Here is a 25447-nt window from a genome sequence, read left to right on the forward strand (position 1 = left end):
CATGACAAAGAATATGGTTTGGTTCTCTAGCCCAGGGAGGAAGATACTATGTATATATTTGCTAAGAAACTTTCCCCAAAGTGAACACTGGGGTGTTTTATTTCTTTATAAGCATGGGAGAGAATACCAGTGATTAATCTGGGGATCATCTATTGTGGTAGAATCAAACTCTATGGAAACCTCACAGAGAGATTTATATTTGAATCCCAACATCCCCCAGTGTGAACCATTGACATTATTTTAATATTTCCCCTTTGGCTATACTGCAGTCCCTATCCTTCCTCTGGTCATTAATTTCAGGCACATGAGCCTTTCTGATCTATTTGATAGATGTTCCTATCAATAGGATCACATGCTTCTTGTCTCTTTTATTGTTTATCAATGTCTGGTATGAGAAAAATCTCTTGAAAAAAAAGATAAAATAAACCTGATAGCATTAGGCTTTGAGTGTTGGATTTAAATTCTGGATTATTTATTTACTAGCACATAAGAGAATTATGGTGTGTAAACTACGGGTTCCACTTCTGCAAAATGAGGATTTAAATTCCACTTCATGGAAATGTTGTAAAAAAGAAATAAAACAATATTTCTATAATCCTTCAATTATCATACATTTATTAAGTGGCTATTTTGTGACAAGCAATTCAGAAGGTAGAAAATATTAGAATATGGCCATTAGACTTTCTGAATGAGTGAATAAATGAATTACTATATGAATTTTTAAAATTTGCACTGAAGAGTAATGGGCAAAATCCCAAAGAATATGCCACCCTTTAAATTATTCCAAAATGTGAGCCATTTTCATAAGACTTTCATGAATCTCCAGGTTATTTCATATCAACTTTCTAAACAAAAAGCACTTCCAAAACACAAGAAAATTAGTTAAATCTATGAAAGGACACTCTTCTGATAAATTATTTTCTTTCATTGAGCTGTAATTTTTTTTTTTTTTTTTTGTCTTTTGAATTTCGGATAGTTTCTCTAAGCTGTATTCAATTGATTTTTTTAAATTTTGGACATTTTCTCCACATTCAGCTACTACATAGACTTTTAGATTTTCATCATATAGACATCAGGATAGAGACAGAAAACCAGAAAAAATAAGATAATAGGCATTTGAGCACCCATTTGTCTATATTTTTCTTGATTTGAGCAACAACATATGCAGGTAGCCAGAAACTGACAATACCAACCTAGTTCGTTTTTCACCCCAGACAAACATGTATGCAGTCTCTACTATGGCCCAGGCACTGTGCCTGTATTTGACTCCTGTATATGGCAATGGAGAGAACAGCCAAATGAGAAGGCTCAAAGATCAGGCTAATTTAAACTATTTAAAGGGTTTAAATGAGAAAGCCTGAGATCGGGCAAATTGGAGCTCCAATTCCACTTATTTGCTGCTTATTTGCTGCTTAACCTTGAACACGTGCTGCAGACTCTGAGCCCAAGCTTTCTCACCCTTAAAATAAGAACTGACAGTCTTATTTTGAGATCCATAAAGCTGAGCTGTGGTACATGTCTGTGTGTGCAAACTCAACTCAGTGTTCAGGTCCTAGGGAGGAGAGGATGAGTGCTGTGCTCATTCCTGTCAATGTCTGTGTCTTTTCTTCCAGACATCCCTCTGGAATCAAATTAGATAATCAGGGGGGGAAAAAATCCACCACGGTTGGAAATTGGGGGTGATTTCTGGCATAGATCACTCTTTTGAAAGGACAGAATGTAATGCTCTGAGTAAAAGCCACGAACATTGCCCGAGAACTTACGATCAAATTCCTGGTAGTAATGGTCAGAACAGGATTTTGTCAGTGCCATAGACTTAATGACTCAAGAAGGTAAAGTGCAGTTCATTTTCTGCCATCTTGCAAAATGCCATAGAGCAACTTCTGCAGCAAGAGACGAATGTGGGTTTCAACCAGATCAAATAGTTCACCATCTGTTCACGAAAGATAAAACCCCTCTTCCTGTGTAATAGATCAACAAGGATTTAAAGCAAAAGGGATTGTCTCAAATTTCAGCATCAAATGACTGTGTTTATGCAACCAAAAATTGCACACAGGGAACAAATAAAAAGAGATCAGCCCATAAAACTGAGCAATATAAACTTTGAAATCCCTTTCTGCATCTCTCAGAAACATTTCATTTGTATTTTATGGAAGAGGGTAGAAAAAACATTGAAAATTATATTTAATGGAGTGCCAGGTAGTTCAAATAAATTTCATTATTTTAAGATTCCAACCCTCAAAATACCATCTTTCTCTCTCCTGATTTTCAAAGCCATTTCGGGTCTTAATTACTTTTGTACAACACATATAGGATGAAATTTCTGTATATTTAATGTATAATTAAGTAATAAATCTATATTTAGAAACAGTAAACAACTGAAAGCAAAACGCAAAACCCAGAAAATTCAAAAGAATCTTGAACAACATTCTTTAGCAAGGGAATTTAGCAAAAAATAATTTAATACAAAATCAAAGTACCAAATCAATTTTATTTTTAATGAAACAAGATGAAATTTAATAAGTGAAATGATTTTAACATACTAAGTACCTAGAAATAAATCTAAGAGCTATACAACAATGTTACACTGAAAACTACAAACATATCTTAGAGAAATTACAGAACATCTAAATCAATAGAGGGATATACAAATCCATGGATATGAAGACAGATTTTGCAAAGGCATAAATTATTCTCAACTCTATCTGACCCTCTAAGAAGTACCAACCAAAATCCTCAGTGGATTGCTTTTAGTTAAATAATTAATTGCAATTATATGAAAATGTAAAGAGCCAAATGTATCAAAGACAATCTTCAAAATGAAGATGTAAGTTTAAGTTAGAGAACTTATACTACCATATATCAGAATTATTATAAAGCTAGATTAATTAAGACTTTGTGCAAAGATAGACAAAAAGACTGACAGAACCAAATATTCTAAAAGCAGACAAATATATGAGTATTTTATTTAAGCCAAAGAGTGTATTGAAAAGCAATGAGTGAAAGATAGTCTTAAAACACACACACACACACACACACACACACACACACACACACAAATATACATGTGTGATAGGCTACATTAAAATTAAGACTCTTATTTGTTGGACTATTCCATTAGGAGATTGTAATATCAGCCCAAAGAATATGTGAAAGTCTTTGGAAAAATGATAACCACAGAAACAGTTTAAATCATATACTGTAATCAATAAAAGGCTCAGAACTCAAAATACAAAAAATATTTAAACTGATGTTTCATAAGATGATATCCAAAATGCTAAAAACATATGAAATGGTATTTGATTCCATTAGTTATAAGAAAATACAAATTATAATCACAATTTGATACCACTATGAATCTACCCAAATGAAAGACTGCATATTAATAATTTAATATCAGAAATTCAAAGTGTTGGCAATACTATGGTGCAAACTCTGAGTCGGTTAATAAATTGGGGCAGTCACCTCAGAAAATTATTTATTGATATCTACTAAACACTGAAGATACGACTATTCCAAGTCCCTTAATTCAATTTCTATGTTTATAACCAACACTATTCACTAAAAAAAACTTTGGCAGGATGTTATTCAGAATGTTCTCAAACTTTGTAAACAACCCAAATGTTATCAATGGTTGAATGATAAATTAATCATGCTGAATTCTTACAAAGAAATAATGTAAATAAATGAGAGTGAAGCAACACTGTCACATACAACAAGGATGGGTCTCATAAACGTGATCTTGAATGAAAAAAAAAGCAAAACTGTATGATTTCACACATGCAAAGTTCACAAACAATCAATGAAAAGTCCCACTCCCAGATGCCAGACTGAAGCTCTAAATGCGACTCTAGTCATACCACATCTCATATTTCTCCTGACATGAATTTCGTTTACTTTATCAGATCACAGAAAAGAATCATCTATCTGATCCCTACTTTTCCTCTTTGGCATTGTCTCTTATCAGTCCTCAATTGGCCTCTGATATTTCAAAACGTCTTAAACACCAGAAATTTCCTAAGCAACCCGTGATGTTTATGTTATGGGATCTTGCATATGGTGTCCCTTCTCTTAAGAGTATCCTTTTGACTCTATTCTTCTCTCCACTCTCATCTCAACACCATTTTCCCTGGGAAGTTTTCTCTTCCCTGACCTTTGAGTGTTTAGCTCAGCTGATCCTCTTATAAACTCCCATAGTCTCATCCCATCATGGTACCTGGAAAATTGCACTTAATCTGTTTATCCAACTCATTACTCTAGGACCTACTCAGAAGCAAAGACTCTTTCTTTTATATCATTGTCTCCTAATCCTGAATAGTTGGATACAAATGAGTGAATGAGAGGAAAAATGAAAGAGCACGATATTGAACTGCCTTTTTCAGCAATACTCTAGTGAAGATTTTGTAAAATCAAGTTAAGATTGAATTTTCTGGAAAGAAATTACTTTAAGTTCTCCCTTTACAAAAATGCAAAAACCTTCCATAGAAAGATAGATGATAAGGGGCTGCGGATTTAGCTCAGTTGGCAGAGTGCTTGCCTCACATGCATAAGACCCTGGGTTCAATCCCCAGCACCATCAAAGAAAAAGAAAGAAAGATAAATGATAGATAAATAGGTATTTAGATACATTGATAGATGAATAGAAATAGATTGAAAACTGTAGAGATGGGTAAATATATAAATTGATAGACAAAACTAGATAGATAGATAGATAGATAGATAGATAGATAAATTTCATATGGTAGAAATGGCCTCTAATGCTTTAATCCACATGCCCAATTCTAAAAGGAATTCAAATGTTCTAAGCATAAGGAAACTTGAAGAATATATTTTCTTTGGAAGTCCATTGTTATTAATCTCACAAGAATGATTCATCCTTCCAACTTCCAAATTGCTCTTAAATCAGGGGTATGAGGTTGAGGGAAAGCTACCTCTTCTTTTGTAAGTGGTTGGGGAAAGTACGTTATAAATGGTCTCACTGCTCCTCTGGGGAGGATGAAGTTCTTCACTTCATCTGAAGCCCAAAGATCCTAATTTAGAGCTTACGTTCTTGAGGATTAGCTCCATAGAGTAGAAGATCTATAAAAGAATTAAAGTGAAATCACATCTTTGCAGGCTGGAGGGAAAAGATTTGAAGTTCTATTCTCTTGATACTCATGAAGAAAGACATTTGGAGGCCAGATCCAGGGGGAAAAAGTAACTAGTGTCTACCATCAATCAGTCTGCCAGTGTGGATCTGCTACTTTCACATCAAGAGGGGTATAATTATCTGGTATCTTTTTTGATGTGAATTTTTTTCTAAAGCACACACTCATCAACTACTACTCTGTGAACATTTTTTTTTCCTGTGAGTGACCAAGACATACTTATCTGAGCCTTCCTTTCAGCATCTTCTCCAGAACTTTTCACTTACATGATTCTCAGCAGATGAGGTTTTGAACAGATCCCCAAACATCCTGTAAACCTAAAATGCAGAAGCATCTGATTTTTTTTTTTACGTGAAATCTTCTAAGGGATAGCAGTTCTTGGCCTCAGTTTTATCTACATTCTTTGGACATTTGTTTGCAACAGACTTTCGCTTCTAATTTGCTGCATGATGGACAGTGACAGCTGCACATAAAGCAGATCTGAGCCCACGAGAGAAAAGGGAGCTTCCATTACCTCCAGTTTGTGCACATTACTGTCATTACCCTTCTGCATCTGAGCATGAGCTGCAATCATCTCTTATCAAAAAAAGTATAAAATATTCCCTATTTCCTGTAGAACCACTGGTTTCTTGTGACTCACTGTGTCATTTTCCTAAGCTGGTGATGCCTGTGTCACCATAAGTTACATGGCAGTGATACCGTTCATCCTTTTGGATTGAACATGTTTGTATGGTGATTTGCAAATGTTGCATGTATGTATCTGTGTATGTGTAAGTGCTTATGTTTGAATGCATTCAGTGAGTCATGAAAGCAGTCATAAAGAGAGAAAAATCTAAATAAGTGGTAAAATAAAAAGCCAACCTACATGAATCAAAGAAAAAAAAACATGCAAAGTTACTCACAGAGACAAAATGTTTCTAGACCAGAAAGGTTTTAGAACATTCTGAGTGACAATGGAAATGCATCCCTAAATATGAATGATCAAAGAAGCTGCAATCGGTGAGACTGAGAAACACTGGGACAGAAGAATTTTGAGAAACAATTATCATCAGTGTCCATCTAGCCCTCTCCAGGGCAAGTGAATTCTCTGCAGAAATGATAATGATAAAGTCAATTGTGCTTGACACAAAATATCTCATTCACAGAGACCATAACTTTTGCACACACACATATCATACTAACCAGTGTTCCAAACATGAAGATGTTTTCCCAGTTCCCCCTACATCAGGTAAAAGCAGATTCTGAATTGAGCACATGAATATCCCCAACAGTGTGCATGGATCACATATAGATACACACATACATAGGCGTATATACACAGAGAGAGATTAAGATCACACATTAGCTTACATACATATGTCCTGAGTGTGCACAAGTTTACTTGCTGTATCTTTGTTGGTGTTTACTTCTCCGGAAGTCAAATCAGTTCTGAAGCACTGAAAATTGTGAGCACATAAGTAGAGACATGCCTGAAGGCTACAGAGATGAAATAACTGAGAACATTGTCAAAACAGTGATGGAGACAAAGCCTCATGGATTTTAGAATGGATATCGAAGAGAGTAGAAGTAGAAGATGCAGAATAAAGAGTAATTTGAGGGAGCAAGGTGTTTGGGAGGCCAAAGAATGGGGAAGATAGAAGACACTCAGGGAGATTGCTGAAATGATAAGAAATTCTAACCAGAAACTGAAAAATAATAAACATGTGATTTAGATGCAGGAAATAAATCCCAGTGACTGCCTGGTCCAAGATGTGGATGTGGGAGATCATTGAATATGAGCTAAAGATGTTTTCTGAGTCATTCAACCATTCTGACTTTTTACATCACAGATGACAGCAGGAAGACAGGGAAAATATGGATTAGGTGCTCAGTCCTTCAAAAACCGAAGGCCATATAGTTTACTGACATAACTACGTACTTGTTTCCATATTTTGTTCATGCTCCTCCCTTCTGATATAATGCCATCCCTGCTCCAGGTTGCCATACCACATCTGAACAGAAAACACATGTATTTCCCCAAGAATATGAATTATTTTTTATATATTCTCTCTACCATATAAGTTCATATATGTATTCAAAAACATAATTCAGTGTTTATCTCTGTTTATGCTCCTTGTAATGTCACAATCATGGGGAAAGTTTTGACTGTGGTTTGTGGAAAGCAGTGACAGTGAATGGGAGAGCAGTGTCTGAAATTGAAATTGGGGTCCCTGAAGACTTCGTAGCTGTGGCATACTTGGTGCCTGGAAAAGTTTCTGGGTAAAGGTGCAGGATGCTTAGTTGCTATGGTAATGCCCTTCATGAGGAGGCTCTATGCTAGAGTCTTATCAACCTCGACCTTGATCTCAGGCACACAGCTCCTAGGAATAAAGAAACTCTTTTACTAGACAACCACAATGTTTCACCAGCTCTGCAGCTCCTGAACCTGCCTACATAACAGTAACTTTAAACAATGAACTTTCTTGAGAGCTACACAAAGCTCCTAACACTGCACATTGTAACCATGATGTAAATGAGGAATAAACTGCATAATGTTGCTAACTCTGTAAATTTCATGAATACAAAGAATAATCATTCTTTTATCTGATTAAATATATATATAAAATAAAGATTGCTGGCATAATTCTTTAGGACTGCTTCTCCATGAGAGAGCAGTGCTCAACCCAATCCCAGTTGTTACCTTCAAAAATCTGTGCACATGAGTCTTTATTTTTCTAATTTCCCATCACCCTTCAAAGGAATCTGCTAGTTTGGCTGCACTGGTTGGGGCAGTGATCCAGGTAATACATAGGAATTTTTTCAGGTGGTATTAAAAGAATCAGGAGAGAGTTGCAATACAGAGATTCGGAAAGAAAGATAATTATTTTAAATGGACCATGTATTTGTGAGAATGCAGGGCGCTGGTGATCTGGATGAGCATGATATTGATGAAGTTTTCAGGGCAGAAATGTGAATTCTCTTGGACAGATAAGTAGGTGGAGAGGGAAGAAGTGAAGAAGGTGCTGAGGATAATTCACTCCTTGAGGTGCTTAACTTAGAGAGATATAGGAAAGTATTTGAAGAACTGTTTCTAAGAATTCCAATTATTGATGCTATGGCAAAAGGCACTTTCAGATTATTTGTTTCTAACATAAGAAGATACAGGTCGTTTTTATTACCTTTTTAGTGCATTGTAGTTATACATAATAGTAGTTCATTCTAATATATTCATAAATGTATACACCATATATTTCTCCATTTCAATCTCCATTACTACCCCCTTTTCTCTCCTCCTCCCTCTCTCAATACCCTTCCTCTACTTGTTCTCTTTCTAGTTATTTATTTTTAATTGGTACATTATAGTTGTATATACAATTGGAATGCACTGTGATATATTCAATATGGAGTTTCCTCAGAAAACTGGGAATAGAACCACCATATGACTCAACTATAACACTTCTTGGTACTTATCCAAAAGAACTAAAAGTAGTATAATGCTACATACATACTCATGTTTATAGCAGCATAATCCACAATGTCCATCAATATAAGAATGGTGCTATATACAAAATGGTATTCTAACCAGCCATAAAGAAAAATGGAATTATGCCATTTTCTGGTAAAAGGATGGAACTGGAGAACATCATGCTAAATGAAATAAACCAGACTCAAATAAAGTCAAGGGTAGGGCTGGGGATGTGGCTCAAGTGGTAGCGCGCTTGCCTGGCATGCATGCGGCCCAGGTTTGATCCTCAGCACCACATACAAACAAAGATGTTGTATCTGCCGAAAACTAAAAAATAAATAAATAAATATTAAAATTCTCTCTCTGTCTCTCTCTCTCTCTCTTAAAAAAAAAAAAAGTCAAGGGTCAAATGTTTTTTTCCTATATATGGAAGCCAGAGAGAAAAAGGAATTAAAGAAGGTGATCTTGCGAAAATAAAAGGGAGATCAGTAGAATAATCACAGAGGACCAAAAGGGAGGATGAAGGGAAAAGAACTGGGGAATGAAGTTGACCAAAGTTTGCTATGTGCATCAATGACACATTTGATCTTTCTATATTGATCTTATTGATCCTGCAACCTGACTGGAACTTGTTTGTTCAAATATCTTTTTAGTAGATCCTGTGAAATTGCAGATGATTATGTCTCCACAAAAAAAAAAATAATTTTACTTCTTTCCAACCTAGATGCCTTTCATTTGGTTTTCATTGTTTCATCACACAAGCCAGAATCTCCTGGTGACAGGAGACATTCTGCTTTGTTCTTTATCCTGGAAGGAAGTTTTCTGTCTTCTACCATCAAAACTGATTTTAGCTTAAGCTTTTGGGGATGCTTGTTAGGAAGGTAAGATTATTTACTCCACTTCCAGGTTTGATAAGAGTTTTTATCTGGAAGGTTTTATGAATTTTTGTTTTGGGGGGTGTACTGGGGATCGAACTCAGGGATACTCGACCACTGAGCCCATTCCTGGCACTTTTCTGTATTTTATTTAGAGACAGGATCTCACTAAGTTGCTTAGCACCTCGTTTTTGCAGAGGCTAGCTTTGAACTTGTGATCTTCCTGCCTTAGCCTTGGGAGCTGGTGGGATTACAGGCATAAGCCATAGAGCCCAGCATGAATTTTAACAAATGCTTTTTCTAGATCCATGGAGATGATCATGGGTTGTTTTTAGTCTCTTGAAATAGTGAATTATGTTAATTAGTTTTTTAATGTTCAACTAATCTTGTATTCCCAGGATTATCCTCATTTGGTCATAATGCAGTTTTCTTTTAATAAATTGTTTGATTTACTAAAATTTTGTCAATAATTCCTTCATGAATATTTATGAAAGTTATGAGTACTTAGGTTTCTTTCCTTGTGATGTAGTGTTCTAGTTTTGGAATCAGGAAAATGCTGGTTGAGTTGCTAAGTAGTCTTTTCAAATTTATTAGAAGAGATTGCATAAAATTGGTACTATTACTCTTTAAATGTTTGGTAGAATTCATCAGTGAATCCAGCTGGGTCTGCAATTCTCTGTTTCTTTAATAGACAGAGATACTGTGGTTTTATATTTGAGTAAGTTTTGATATCAATGTCTTTCAAATAAACTGTCTCTTTCATGTGCTTTGTCAAATGTAATGGCATAAGACTATTAATAATACCTACTTGTTTCAATATCTATATACGTCATAATGTCTCCTTTTTATTCCTGATAGTAACAATTTCCTGCTGTCTTTTTTTTAACTGATTAATTTGGAGACATGTTTAACAATTATAATAATCCTAAGGAACTAGAATTTGGTTTCATTTATTTTTCTCTATTATTTTTCTATTTTTATTTTATTGCTTATATCTCTTATCTTCATTATTTCCTTCCTTGAACTTGCTTTAGGTTTGTTGTTATTTCTGTTCTTCTTTTGATTTCTTAATATGTGATTTGAAATTGCTAATCAAAGTCTCTTTTCTAATATAATACTTAGTGCTAAAAATTTCCCTCTAATACAGTTTTAGTTGCATGTCATACATTTTTAATTGTTTCAATTTAATGTTTCAATTTCATGTAACAATGAATGATTTTTAAATTTAACTTTTGATTTTGTCTTTAACCCATAGTTAACTTAGAAATATGTTTTTTAGTTGTCAAATATTTGGAAATTTCCCAGAGATCTTTCTGTTATTGATTTCTAATTAATTCTATTGAAATCTTTGCATGCTGTGAATCTTTCAAAATTCATTGAAACATTTTATGACACAAAATTGTATTTCATTCTCTTGAACACTGTGGGTTTTTTTGTTCGTTTGTTTCTGGATAGAGTATTTTTAAAATGTGAACTAGATTCAGCCAATTAACAATATTCTTTAAGTCTTTCCTATTATTTCTAATTTTCTATTTATTTAGCTAATAAAATATCTGAGAAAAGGAATTCAAAATTCTGAATTTGTAAATTTCTCCTTTCAGTTCTTTTGGTTTTGCTTAATGTAGTTGAACTTCATTAGGAGAATAAAAGTTTAGGATTATTACTTTTTTTTCACTAACTGATCCTTGGTCATTATGAGATAAGCACCTTTCTCTGTGGTGAAGGGAAAGTAAAGAATGAGAGATGAGTAAGTGAGAAATAAAAGAAGGAGACTAGGCAGAGCTGATATATAAAGGCCATTTCTCTATAGCAGAGACAGGCAAACAGGCTTGGGTTCTGGGACTTTTATCAGGGAGACTCAGGAATCAGAGCTGGGTGGATCCTAATGCCAGTGATTAGGGGTTGGGTTGGTATGAGGGAGTATTGAGCCTTTCTCAGAAAGGCTCTTGGGCAGGAAAGCAAAACTTTTTCCTTAAGTTGGCGACTGTCACTTAAGATGGCCATCCAGATGCTAAGCAAGGACCTTATATGTGATAATATATTTTTACACTCAATATATTTTATTTAATAATATCATAGCCACTCCAGCTTTCTTTTGATTTTCTTTCTTTTGATTGTTAGTATGTTTTAGCTGTATTCATCCTTAGATTTAGAGTGAGTTTCTTATCACTAACATATAGTAGCAGCTTGCCATTTTATCCTGCCCTTTATTTATGGTATGATCAAGGGCTTACGCTGAATGATTCTACTGATATTTTTAATTTAGACCTACTTTTTTTTTAATTTGTTTCTTCTTCTATATTATCCACTGTTTCTTCTTTTCCATGTCTTCTTTTGTAGTAAGTCTTTGCATGATTTGTCTTTATATCTTCTATTGGCTTATTCACTGTTATCACTCTCTTTTTGAAGGTGTTGCTTGAGTTTTATACACACTGCTTTCACCTATTACTGTCTCCCTTTAACGAACGAATGTACCACTTCACATATAGTGTAATGATCCATCCTGGACTTTGTACTAATCGTGTGATAAATTTCACATTTACTTATAAATAATATCTAAGCCTTAGATGAGATCAACAGGTCTGGATTACCCGCTTGCCTGAACTTTGCTTTAACTCAAATCTTGGTACTGGGTCTTGCCTGATGTTGAGACATGGGCAAAGGACAGGCAGTCAGTGTAGATAATAAACAATTGGGTCAGAAAGATGAGGGCTAATTATCAAACAAAAGGAAATGGTTTGCTAACACACACACACACACACACACACATAACTGGTTGCTAACACTCCTGGGAATCACTCCTTCCAGATGCAATGAGTAGCTAATGTTTACCCTCTGGGCTGCTTTTTCCTGCCCTTGAGCAATGGAGAGAGGGAGGGGAAGAAAATCTGAGATCTATAAAAGACACAAGACCACCCCCTCCCACAGTTACCCAGCTCTGGACCCTGACATCTCTCCAGAGAAGTCTGCTATCTCTGTTCTGTCTCTTGCTTAAATAAAACTTGCTTTCTATGCTTGCTTTGGCATTTCTCAGGTGTTTGATCTTTAACATCAGGGGAAAGGGGACCTGATTCTGATTTCCAGGACTGGTATCCATGTCATAGCTAAACTGCCGCCTCAGTGACCTGGACTTGAACAAAGGGTACTTCCTGTGCCCCAGCAGGGTCAGACTTGGCATCTTCAGCCCTGAGATCATCAACCCCACTTACCAACCACGCAAATGCCTGGAATTAGAACCATGGCTTTCAACTGTACTGATGGCCTCATGGCCTAGCGGCCCCTCAACTACCCCAGGAGGCAATCACAGCACTCTAAGAGAAACTCAAAGCCCTCTTGCCACAGCCTCACTGAAACCACATCATTTGCCTTTGCCTTGCTAAGGGAATGTCACTGGGCATCCAGAGACCAGGCCATGGCAAGAAAAAAAAAGTTCCTCTTTATTTTAGCAGACAACAGAGGCCCTCTTTGATTTGGTCATTCATTCTTGGACTAAATCACCTTTTACAGTTAAATTCTTCATCTCCTGGCCCTACCGTCTTCGTTCAATGCTGCCTTCTGTGCCTATTCCTTTACCCTTCCTGGAAACAACCAGAGTCTATGGAATTGAGGGAATCTTTTCCATTTTCCATTCTTTTCCCATACTTCCACCATCTTTTGTGTCTTCTCACCTTAGAAGTGGATTTTAGTTCAGGTGTAACAGTGGTCCCTTCACCTTCTGAATAGAGCCTCATTGCCCTAAGGTTTATTAATTTTTTTAATGTTTTTCCTCTCCCTTCTCTCCTCTTCCCCTACCTGACAAGATTAGGGAAACACTGTTATCTCCCTCCTCTCCCCTAGTTAATTACCCTTGAACCTACTCACTACAGGAAGGAGATGTCTGCTGAGGATCTGGGAAGTGAATATCTCCCAAATTAATAAGTGAATCCTAACAGCCATCTGGGTGCCCTGGGACCCCCTACCAGAGCACACCTGCAATGTAACCCTTGAAGTTTCTTTAAGCACCCCCCACCTTCCTAATAGGGAAAGTCACAGCCTTTGGGACAGGAGTCCCCTGTCCTGTATTTCTCCTTTGCTAGCAAAGCAATAAACCTTCTTTTTTCTTTTTCTCAAAACCCTTTCGTCATTATTAAGTTGGCATTGATTGATATTGGGGACAGGGACGGAGCTTTTGGTTATACAAATAGTTCATTTACACTTTCCTGATCATAAATTCATTGTGTCCCCAAATTATTAAGTTTTTCAAAATCTTTCTCTCTAAAATAAACATTTTTGAAAAACAGGCAAAGCAGCTTAGGCTAAAATTCTAAGCAACATGACATCTAAGAGCACACACACTCTGGAACCAAGTGATCAGTGTTTCCCTTTCATCTCTCACATCCTAACCCAGCCTCTCAGCTTCCTCATCTGTAAATTGGGAATAAATAATAGAAATGACTTTAAAAGAGAAGTGTATGGGTGCATGGATAAATTAACATGCACACCATTCAGAATGTTAGCCAGAAATAGAGTGTGCCCTCAGGAAATACATCAAATTTGTTTTGATCTTCTTTAGTGTTTTCCAGAGATATGCACACCATAATTTTGAAAATAACTGATCTTCCTTCCTTCTTTCCTTTATGCAATCACTCAACAGTAAGAAATGAATGTCTCTTCTGTCCAAAGCAACATGCTAGGTAGGGGTTGAAGACTGAAAAGGGCCAAAAAAAAAAAAAGGGGCAAACTTGTGGGAAGAAAGAGGAAGCAGGTGTGAAAGAGACCTTTTCATACAATGAGGTAAGTGAACAAATGGAAATTTGCAGTTAATTTTATAGGAACACAAACCTCAATTCAGGAAAGATTTCATCATGAAGAAGAGGGAACAGAAATTCATAAAGTGGAATTCCCTGGGCTCTACCTCTCCCAGAAATAAATGGAAATCTACTGTTTTTTAATTTCCAGCATGTTGTACTAAGCAAGTCCAAAGGCAGAGGAACACTCAAATACCTGTTAAAAGTTTCAGGCATTTATTCCAAATCAAAGAACCACAGTTGGCCTCCTGAGTTAAATAACTCACTGGCTCTAGTTATTTCCATAGTCTTTGTTCCATAACTACTGAGTTTTTAATCTGTGTGCAAAGCCCAGGGGGGGAGGAGGAGCAGCTGTTTCCCTCAGAAAGAAGCCCTCAAAGAGAAATGCAGATCAAATAACACCAGAGACTGGCTGTTTGCTGCTTCTCCAGGGAAGGAGAAGTCTGCAACAGCTGCCTGGTGGGTGGGGAAGGCTCAGGCTCACCCTGGTGACTGCAGCGCAGCCATTGTTTCCTGGTAACTGGTACAGGATGCCTCTGGCAGGCAGGGCATGTTGAGAGAGACCCCTGAGGAAAGAAAAATTATGCCTCTCAAATTAGGACAGGCTCTTGTATCTGGAAATGAGGACAGGTAGGCAAGATGTGCCTGGGTCTAACAGAAGGTTTTCTGAGAACAGAAGATTCTTCTCCATGTCAACCCCTTTCTGTTATGAAAAATCACAACTTTCTGTGGAATTGCATGGAGGAAAATAAAGCAGAGTATCACCTGCAGGAACCAGGTTGAGTGTCACACAGCTAGAACCAGCCTGTCCAGGCTTTGAACTACGAAGTCTTATGAAAACCCATCCTTCCCTATTCCAGGGAAACACATTGAGACAATCCATAAACAAGAAGTTGTAAATCAGGAAGAAAGAAGTGGAAAGAGTTTGCTCTTTTAGATAAACAAAGGGGACATTGATTTATGTAAGCTTCCACGAAGCATTTTTTTATTTCCTTTAAATGCTGGTTTCCTTGCACCGTTATGTAAGGATTGATATCCAAAGCATGGGTTCACAGCAATATTCCAGGGTTTTATCTAATAGGTAAAATAAGATTTATCTGAGCTGATGATGTAATCCCTATCCTTAGTTTTCTGCAAAAAGAAAGGGGAAGAAAGCTAAAGTTTCTTTACTTTATGGATGAAGGGAGAACGAGGAACAAGAGACAGTAAGCAGGAAATGAAAGATGGAGACCAGGCAGAGATACACACAAGAGTTTATTTGTCACAGCTGACAAATAAAGGCCATCTCTCTATAGGAGAGAAAGGCAAAAGGAGTTTGAGTTCTGGGACTTCTATGGGGGAGGCTCAGGAATCAGAGCTGGGCGGGTCCTAATGCAGGTGGGTAAGAGTCCGGTTGGTATGAGGAAGTGGTGAGCCTTTCTCAGAAACATCCTTGGGCAGGAAAGTAAAGCTTTTTCCTTAAAATGGTGGCTGTCACTTAAGATGGTCATCCAGATGTTAAGCAAGGACCTTATAATGGACATGGCCAAGATAGCTCTGGATCAGAAGCTTACAAATTCCTCTCTTTTCTGGAGTCCACAGGTAAAATAAAATAGCGATTGATTTTTATTTTTCAAATTTGCAGAAGAAATAGATAATTATTGTTTAATATTATTTCCCTGTTATAAAATTTATTTAAATATTGGTACCTGATACTATCATCAGTATGATAATGAGTGTACAATTGTGGCTTCTTTTGAGTCACTTTGTGAATTTGCTTAGATTAAGTTCAATCTATTGGTATTTCGTGTTATTCCTCAAAGAGCTCCCTGATGCTCTATCCCCTGATCAAATTATGTCTCCACTTGTTAGAAACCAGAAGAGATTACCGTACTAAGAGACTAATCACATTTTTTAGAGGTAAAAGTCTATTTTATGTGCCAATTGCTAATACCCAGTTAGCACTTATTCAATGCTGAACTCAGTGATTAAATTTCCAATCAATCCTATATAAGGTGTATTTTTTAGGTAAGAAACAGAGACTCATGAAATTAAAGCACATGTTTAGGGTCACATTGCTGGGAAGCACCTGACCAAGATTCAGAGCCAGAATGCCCAAGCAGAGATGTCAAATAGACACGATGACAGATGTGATCCCCTATAAGGGATCAGCTTTAATCCCATCACCTAGCACAGCACCAGACACGCAGTGTTTAGTAAATGAATGAATTTTCTTGTTTTGTCAAGGTCTAGAATGAAGAGATTTATATTCCTTAAAGAGCAGGCCTTGATGGAGTCCTAGGAACTATTATTCATGGACAATATTTAAGCTATTCCCAAGTAAGGGGTGGCAGAGATGGAAAGCTTCCAAATGCATCTTTACAAATAGAACCTTGATATTGAAACTCGCCAAGGACATGGAAAACTACACATAAATTTTAATTTTAAATTTGGGTTGAAAATTCCAAAATTAATTTAGGTAAATATGTTCCAATAATATTTTTAAAGTCTAGAACACCCATTGAAATTTAGATTTATTTAGGAAGGCATCAAGCATCTCGTTCAAAATTTTAAACCTACTAATTTAATCATCATTCTCAATTAGAGTATGACAAATCCAAATTACAATGATAGTGTTATAATAAGTTCTAACCCACAAAGTTGGTGAAAGTTTATAAGAACTATAATATAAGGTAGCATTTAAAATCAGAAGAGAAGGAACAAAGAAATTAAATGATAAATTATGTTAGGGTCATTTTGTATCCAGTGGGAATGCCTACATTAGATCCCCAAATCATATGATATTGAAAAGGAAAAAAACTCCCATCTAAAGACATATATAAATCAAAATAATAAAATAATCAAATTATTACCAAAAAATGTGGAGATAATTATTTTCTTCTTCAGGTTGTCCTTTCTACCTCCTCCACAACATCATCTTTCTCCCTTCCTCTTTCCTTCTCTTCCTCTTCCTCTCTCTACTTCTTTCCCTTCTTGCTCTGTTTCTTTCTGTATCTATCTCATCATTTCTCTCAGTTTTACTTTTGGAATGAAAAGAGACTTCTTAGTCAAAAAACAGGAACATATGACTACAGAACATATTTTAAAATGCTCTGGTGAAAAACATAATGGAAAAAAATATCACTAATACACACATAGAATCAATATGCTAATAATTCCAAAAATTTACTGAGATGAAAAATAAGTTTTGATGATTTCAGGTTTCATTGAAAATCAATGCAAGTCATGAATTGGCAACCCACTGAAAAACAAACTCAAATAGCCAACTATTATATACGAAGATATTTCAAATCTACAGCAACACAATTGCATTTTTACATCTCAAATTAATTGATTAGCTAGTTGAAAAGAGCCAGCACTGGTAGTAATGTGGGAACAAGGAAATCCTATATATTATGGAAGTATGTGAGATGCAATCTTTTTGGAGGACGATTTGATGCTAAAATACACAGATTCATTTCTTACTACCCAATAATCCTACTGGCTGAATGTTTTCTCTGATATGTGGATGCTGATCCATAATGAGGTGCGGGGGAGGCATGGGAGGAATGGAGGAAATTGCAGATAGGGCAAAGAGGAGGGAGGGGAAAGGAGGGGGTATGGGGGTAAGAAAGACTATGGAATGAGATGGACATCATTATCCTAAATACATGTATAAAGACACAAAAGATGTGACTGTACTTTGTGTACAGAGACATGAAAAATTGTGCTCTATATGTGTAATAAGAATTGTAATGCATTCTGCTGTCATGTGTAACAATTTAGAAAAAATAAAGAAAATTTTTAAAAAAACATACTATTGAAAAACAGTATTTAATGACAATACATGCACATAGAGACAAGACTCTCCACTACAACACAGTTGCAAATAAAAAACAAAACACTCAAAAGAACCAAAATGTATATAAATAACAAAATGGAAAACTGAATACTTTCAATTCTTAAAAAAAAAATATGAATGCATTGACCTATAGGATATTGTAAGTGAAAGTTAAAAGTAAGTATCATTAACGGTATAGTCCTATTTTTGTAAAAATAAAATATCTGTGTGCATTAATGGTATAATCCTATTTTGTAAAAAGAAAATATCAGTGTGTATGTATAAAGGGTGACTTCTATTTTCTATTAGCACATCTTTAGATCTCAGTATGGCTTTTTTTCTTTATTCATTTTAATGCTTTCCTTTAAATAGAAGATTCTGTTCTTAAAAAAAAAAAAAAAATCTGTTTTGAGTACATCATCTTGATTCCAAATGTCAAATTTACTGCAATGAGTGTACATAATACTTCAAGAAAACACCAAAATATTGGGGCTGGACTGGCTCAGAAGCTCAAGAAAAGACATATTCTAGTGACAGTGTGTCCAAGATCTGTGTCCAGTCCAACTTAAGTTCACTTGACCTGGTCTATTGGTTCCCTGCCCAAGGAATCAGAGTCTTGGAGCCACACAAACATTCCAAACTAGCCTGGGCTATCAGTATTGAGAGAGAAAGAGGACATTTCAGAAACATCAGAGCCAGAGTTGTGCTTTAGACACCAACAAAGTTAGGCTATCAATGGGGCGTGCTAAAATTAACTTGCTTAGTTTATCTGTCCTTCCAAACTCAAATGAGTCAGGAAATAGAGTCATCCAGTCATTGACTCTTCAGTCATTGGGCAAATAGTCATTAAGCACTGAAAGCAAGTTGAGCTCAGACTGAGGAAATAAGTGTATTGTCTCCCTGCTCAAATGGATTTGATCCCGATAGCATACAGACAGCAAAACAGGCATGTATGAGACAGTGGTTAGGTGCTTTGATAAGTGCACCACCTGAGCAGTGTGGGCCAACATAGAAGTTGTTATATTGTTATATATTGGGGGGTGTTAGCAAAAAGCAAGGAGGCACAGAGTGGACGTTCTTTTTAATCTGAACCATAAAGAATCAGTCAAATTTGACCTCTTAAAAATGGACTTAAAATCAGCATACCACAGTGATGCAGCCATATCAATGTTTATAGCAGCTCAACTCCCAATAGCTAAACTATGGAACCAACCCAGGTGTCCTTCGATAGATGAATGGATAAAGAAAATGTGGCATATATATTCAATGAAATATTACTCAGCTTTAAAGAAGAATGAAATTATGGCATTTGCTGGTAAATGGATGGAGTTGGAGAATATCATGCTAAGCAAAATAAGCCAATCCCCCAAAACCAAAGGCCAAAGGTTTTCTTTAATATGTGGATGCTAATTCACAGGGTGGGAGCACTAGCGAAAAATTGAATTACCTTATATTAGGTACAAGGGAGTGAAGGGAAAGGAGGGGAGGGTATATGGGGATAGGAAGGATAGTACAAAAAAACAGACATTATTACTCTATGTATCTATATATGACCGCATAACCAATGTGATTCTACAACATGTACGATCAGAGAAATGAGAAATTATAGCCCATTTATGTATAATATATCAAAGTGCATAAATGCATTCTACTATCATAACTAATTAAAACAATTTTTTTAAAAAAGAATGAGAAATGGAGAGCTCTTCAGACTGAAAAAGTGGTGTTTGTGAAAGTCCTTTGGTGAAAGACAGCTCACAGCATTTGGCTAACTGTGTGAGATTCAGTACCTAGGGCCCTGAGAGCAAAAAAGGAAGTAACAGTACATGAGATTAGACAGGTAAGTGGAGAGCCAGATAGGAGTTGATCTCAGATACTTCCCATGCACAATTTTTCAGTCATAATCCACAGCAATGTGAGTATGAATTTTACATTTTTTCTGTGTTAACATGAGTGTAGGTTAGCTAATCATTTCAAAATTTAATGTGCAGCATGATTTTACGTTTTCCTCAGTGTTTCACTGAAATGTTTATAATATTCCCTGACTCCATTCATTGATCTTCAATGTTGCTTGTTTCTATGCTGCTTTACATGAAAAAGTGAGCGAGCTATGACATAAAAGTGGATTTGCAGAAGGCAGATCACCAGTCAGCACAAATCCTGTCAAGAGTGAATTTTCCCAGTCTATTGTGGGTTTACTTGATATTACTTTATCTTATAAATACACAGATATAGGCATATAAATAATATGCATGCAAATTCATAGACATATTCAGATACCCTCATGTAAATGTACACTTAGGGTCAGTCCTATGCACGTTTCTTTAAAGCATTGAAGTTTATATCATCCAGTTGCCATAATTATTTCCAGTAAGCACAAATAGGCAGAACAATTATTTTTATTGCAGGTTGCACAAGTCATTTCTCAGATTGTATTTGCTTTTTCTTTACATGATAACATTTCTTGCTCAGGGAGGTCCCAGTGTTTAGGTGTTCCAGAAGGCCATTCCACAAATGAAATATGAGGCGCCAAGTAACAAGCAATGAAGAAGTTGAAATTGGCAATTAAGAAACTAAGCATTTGTGTTCTGGAACCTTAATGAGTTTAAACCTGTGGTCTCAGAGAACTGCTGTGGCCTAATGGAAATAACAACCCAACCTTTCTTGGTAAGGAATGAGAAAAACTGAGCCCCACCAACTATAATTCAACACTGAGGGACACACAGAGCTTCCATATACGAATAGGGTGGCATGGGTAGTGCAGATCATATATAATTTATGGGGGAAAATACAATATTTCTGATCAAGTCAGACTTTATTATTCAAAGATGCTTTCAAGGCACATGGATACAAATTGTGAGATGGCAAACTGTGGGGTGAAGGATCCACCATAGTTAGAGCCGAGCAGGGACATATGATGCAGGAACGGAGTCACCATTCTGTCCACAAGAATGAAAGAATCGAAACTGAGCAATACCTGAGCATAGTCAGTGGCCCAAATTTCTTCTCCACGTGGCAATGTGATTTATGCAAATCATCATTTAAAAGCAATGTTGTTAATTTCATGTATTTTAAATTGTAGTTTTCTTTTTTATTTAATTTACACATTCAGTTTTTATATAGCATAAAGCCATAATCTTAAGGCATTTAATAGAGCATTATTAGTTATACTAGTTATACTTGCTTATACTTACACAGCACTATAATTAAATCATCTTTGTTTTCCTTGAAAGAGGTCTCTGTACTCCACGGGCTTACAAACATTTTTTCCTCTAGACAATAAAAGTTATTGTTGCTATTTTAACCAAATTTTGAGCTTCCCAAAGATACGGTGTCATCTTTGCCTTGCAGTACCCCGGGTCAAAAGTTGGGTACATGCTTGTTAAACTACCAAGGAAGTAATAAGACACACTGTTAAAATGTTAGTTTCTGTTCTTTTTCATTTGAATAATTCTTCTTGAAACTGGAAAAAAAAATGTTTTTCCATCATATTCCACCAGCAGAGACTTTATGTTGTCCGAGCAAATGTGGAGGTGGTATAAAATCAAGAATAAAATAACTCAAAGTATTACATAGCCAGTTAAATGGGTCCTCAACAGAAAATTTACTTACTAAAAGGTATAATTATCCTAATTATCATGTGTTATTTTATGGGAGTAAAAGTCTGAAAGTGAAAAAAAAAAAAACAACAACATATACTCTCGTATTTCTCTGATTATTCTGGAAAATAGTTGAACTTGTGTCCCACTTGGTTTTACTATAATGACCCCAGCTCCCAAAGGAGTGCTATATTTTGAAGTAGCAAAACTTGGATTCCAAAGTCAGACACAAAACAAAATGTCCACATGGAGAACTGAAATCCATCAATTAAGTACAGGCAGAGCATGAAAATAACTCTTACGTATCAGATGTCATGCTGTAATGGAATATGCTGAAAAATATCCTTCCAGGAAGCAGAAGTAAAGTATCAGTAACGGATAACCTTAAGGAAGTTCATATACACACAATATAAGTAAAATTTTAAATCACAGATATTAGTTTCATTCATCAAGTTTTATTTGGGGGAATTTTGAAACAACTCCTACAAATACAAAGTCACCCTCATGATACACTGAAACTTCAATAAATGCTTTCAAAATATGTCTTAATGAAATCATGTAAACCTGCTGACATGAAAAAATGTGATTTTATTACCTGTATCAGTTCAGGTCATAGCATGAAACACATAGTTCACTCAAATTTTAAAAGTCAGGAGAAGTTTAATAACTGAATTAGGTATACAGTTGTGGGGCAAATGCAGCACCCAGAGATTTACCTTGTAGGAGGGTGGGTACCTTGCTTTCCCTAGGACCAAGAGAGTGGTTATCGGACTTGGTGACGACGGGGTTGGGGGGTGGGAGAAGAGTGGAGAGGGCTACCTCACAGGACCCACTTCAAGGGATGCCCCTAGTGGCCAGAGAGGGAGTTAGGGAAATAATATTCTGTCCTCTACTTCTTCCCTCGGGTCTCAGTCTGGGTTCCAATCAGAGGCAAGAATGTAGTTTGACACGATGTGAGCAGTTCAGCCCTGAGGGGTGTGAATGGAGAATGGAGAAGGTGGAGCCCATGGAAGATCCCCAGCACGTTTGATTCACTGTTCTGCAACTCCTGTTTCTCACCTCTTGACCGTCTATCTACATTTTGCTCTATTGGTTGATCAGCAGTCACCTCATTTCTTTGTTCATTGTTATACAAAACTCCATGGTGTGGAATTTTCCATCAGCCACTGAATGGTGATCTCTGGGCTGTTGCTAGTTTTTCACTAGTTCAAACAGTGTTTCTGGGCTGATCCCATACATCCATGTTTTTATGGTTTGGATGTGAGGTACCTCCAAAAGCTCCTGTGTGAGAAAATGCAAGAAGGGTAAGAGGAGAAATGATTGGATTATAGGAGTATTAAACCAATTAGTGAAGTAATCCCCTGGTAGGGATTAACTGAGTGGAAACTGGAGGCAGGTAGGGTGTGGCTGGAGGAGGTGAGCACTGGGGGGTATGGCTTTGTCAATACTCCCTGTGGTTCCTGTCACCAGTCTCTATGTTTCCTGATGATTGTGAGCTGCTTCCTTCCACCACAGTCTTCCACCATGATGTTCTGCCTCACCTCAAGCCCTTAGGAAGGAGCCAGCTACCTATGGATTTTGACTTCTGAAACTATGAGCCCCTAAATAAACGTTGCCTCCTCTACAATTGTCCTGGTCAGGTCTTTTAGTCACAGTGGTAAAAAAGCTGAGTAAAACACATGTCATGACACTGGTGTGTGAAATCCATGGGACACTTTTCTAAGCAAGAGGTTGCTGAGCCAAAGCAAGTACAGTTTTCAAAGAAACCAAAATGCCCCCTGCCTCCTACCCCGCCACACAAAGACTGTAACTCCCAGAAAGCTGTTGTGCACAAAAATGTACCAGGAAAAGTGTTGACAGCAAATTGTTCTGTTGGATATAAAATTCAGATAAACACTGGCAGAGCCAGAGGCAGGAAAAGACACACCCCTACCCCATGCAAGGCATCCTGAGGACAAGATCTACACGGTTCTTCTGTTCTGAGGACCATTAGCCTTCTTTGTATGGAAGGTTCATTTGTTGAGATCTCACATGTGTACAAAAGCCTTAATGACTGAACCTGGTATTGTAACTGGGGAACCCCTTCTAGCCTGTGTACTAAAGGCATTTATCTATTTTATTCTGTTTCCAATCATGCCAACAGGAAGTTAGTCATTCTGATGCTTAAACTTTTATTTGTAATTCCCTTCTGAATGTTCCATTGGACAAGTCATGTTATCTCAGACAGTATTGAGAGTGAAGAGAAAATATTATCCAAATTCTTCTCTTGTCACCTTTAGTAAATAATTTCCACAGCTTTGGTTTCCCTCTGTATATGCAAGGAACGCATTCTTTTGTGCTGCATAAGGCTCACGTTAACTGTGTATTCCTGGGTTCTCAGGTGGATTGGGGAGAGCCCTAGCCAGGATGTCAATGCTCCCTGTGGTTCCTGTCACCATCTTTCCTGATGTTGTGAGAATCAATCTCACAAGGAGACAAGGACAAGTCATACACAGCTCCTAAACAAATGGTCAACATTAGGTTGACCCTTTAGGGCAGCTCTATTGGACCAAAGCTTCAGAACTAGAAAATTGACTTATTTTGAGAAACTTTTAAAATCCATATTTAAGGAAGGTATGAAATCCCCTTACCATCCTGGTCACCCCAGCTCCTGCTGACTTCCTCTGTCTTGGAGTAGTCCTTTCCCTTTCACCCTCTTTTGCTCAGCTTTCCTGAGAGCTGTAGTCTTGGGAATGCATGCTATACACAGTGGAAGAGCCCTGGCCTACAATGTGAGACCCAGAGTTCAGTCCCCTGCACCACAAGGAAGAAACAGAAAAAAAAAAAAAAAAGAGTGGTATTGCTGGGTCAGGGAAGAGTGTGAGGCAGGACCAAATGCAGGGGATACTCGGGATGCTTGCTTCCCAGGGTACAGGGAGGATAATCTCTCAGGATATCTGCTCAGCGGCATCAATCCCAAGTTTCTAATGTGAAGCTATATCACAGGGTAAGGAAAAATCCCTTACTCGTTTTCTCTTTCCTTGACATATTACTCCTTAAAAAATGTTTAAAAATGAGTGAACTTTCTTCATTCCTCAATTCCTTTAGGAAGCAGTTTCAAGAAAGCAATTTATGGCTGCAGAAGATCCTTTATTACCAACATCACTGCAATATTTCATGTGCCTGTGTATGTGTGTGTGTGTGTGTTCCCTGGTATTTCAATGGGAAGATCATTAGGAAGTTGAATCTACTCTCACTTGCAGGCCAGGCATTCAGAGCTTTAGGGATTTTGTGCTGTTTTTTTTATCGGTCATCCCACTGGGGCTGATAAGTATGAACTGGATAAAGAGAGGAAGTAGAATTATTTTTGGTGCCTCTATGCTGAAGAAACAAACCTCTCCCATGGCCTTTCTGTTGGCTCACATAATTTTCTCCTACATTTCTGGCATGGAGTTCCATTTCTCTAAATGCTACAGATGGAAGGTTTCCCACTACGGGCCAATCGCGACTCTTTGGCATGACCTATCTCCCTTGCATAGTCCAGAGAAGGATGCTGCTCCAGACATGGGTGAGAGGGCACCCATCAGAAAAGGCACATGTGTCCTGTCACCAGCATGCACGCATCTGAGCAAGAGCAGACCATGCTCTCTTTCCTGCCATCACCTCTCCCCCGCAATTCAGAGCAAGGTTGAACCGTAAACAGAAGGTAGCACCAGAATGGAACAGCATCATTTCCAACACCAAGATGAAAGCAGCACTTCAAATAAATCATTTGCTGAAGCGTATTTTATTTAT

This window comes from Callospermophilus lateralis, chromosome 1 (assembly GCF_048772815.1).
Source record: "Callospermophilus lateralis isolate mCalLat2 chromosome 1, mCalLat2.hap1, whole genome shotgun sequence".
Lineage (NCBI taxonomy): Eukaryota > Metazoa > Chordata > Mammalia > Rodentia > Sciuridae > Callospermophilus > Callospermophilus lateralis.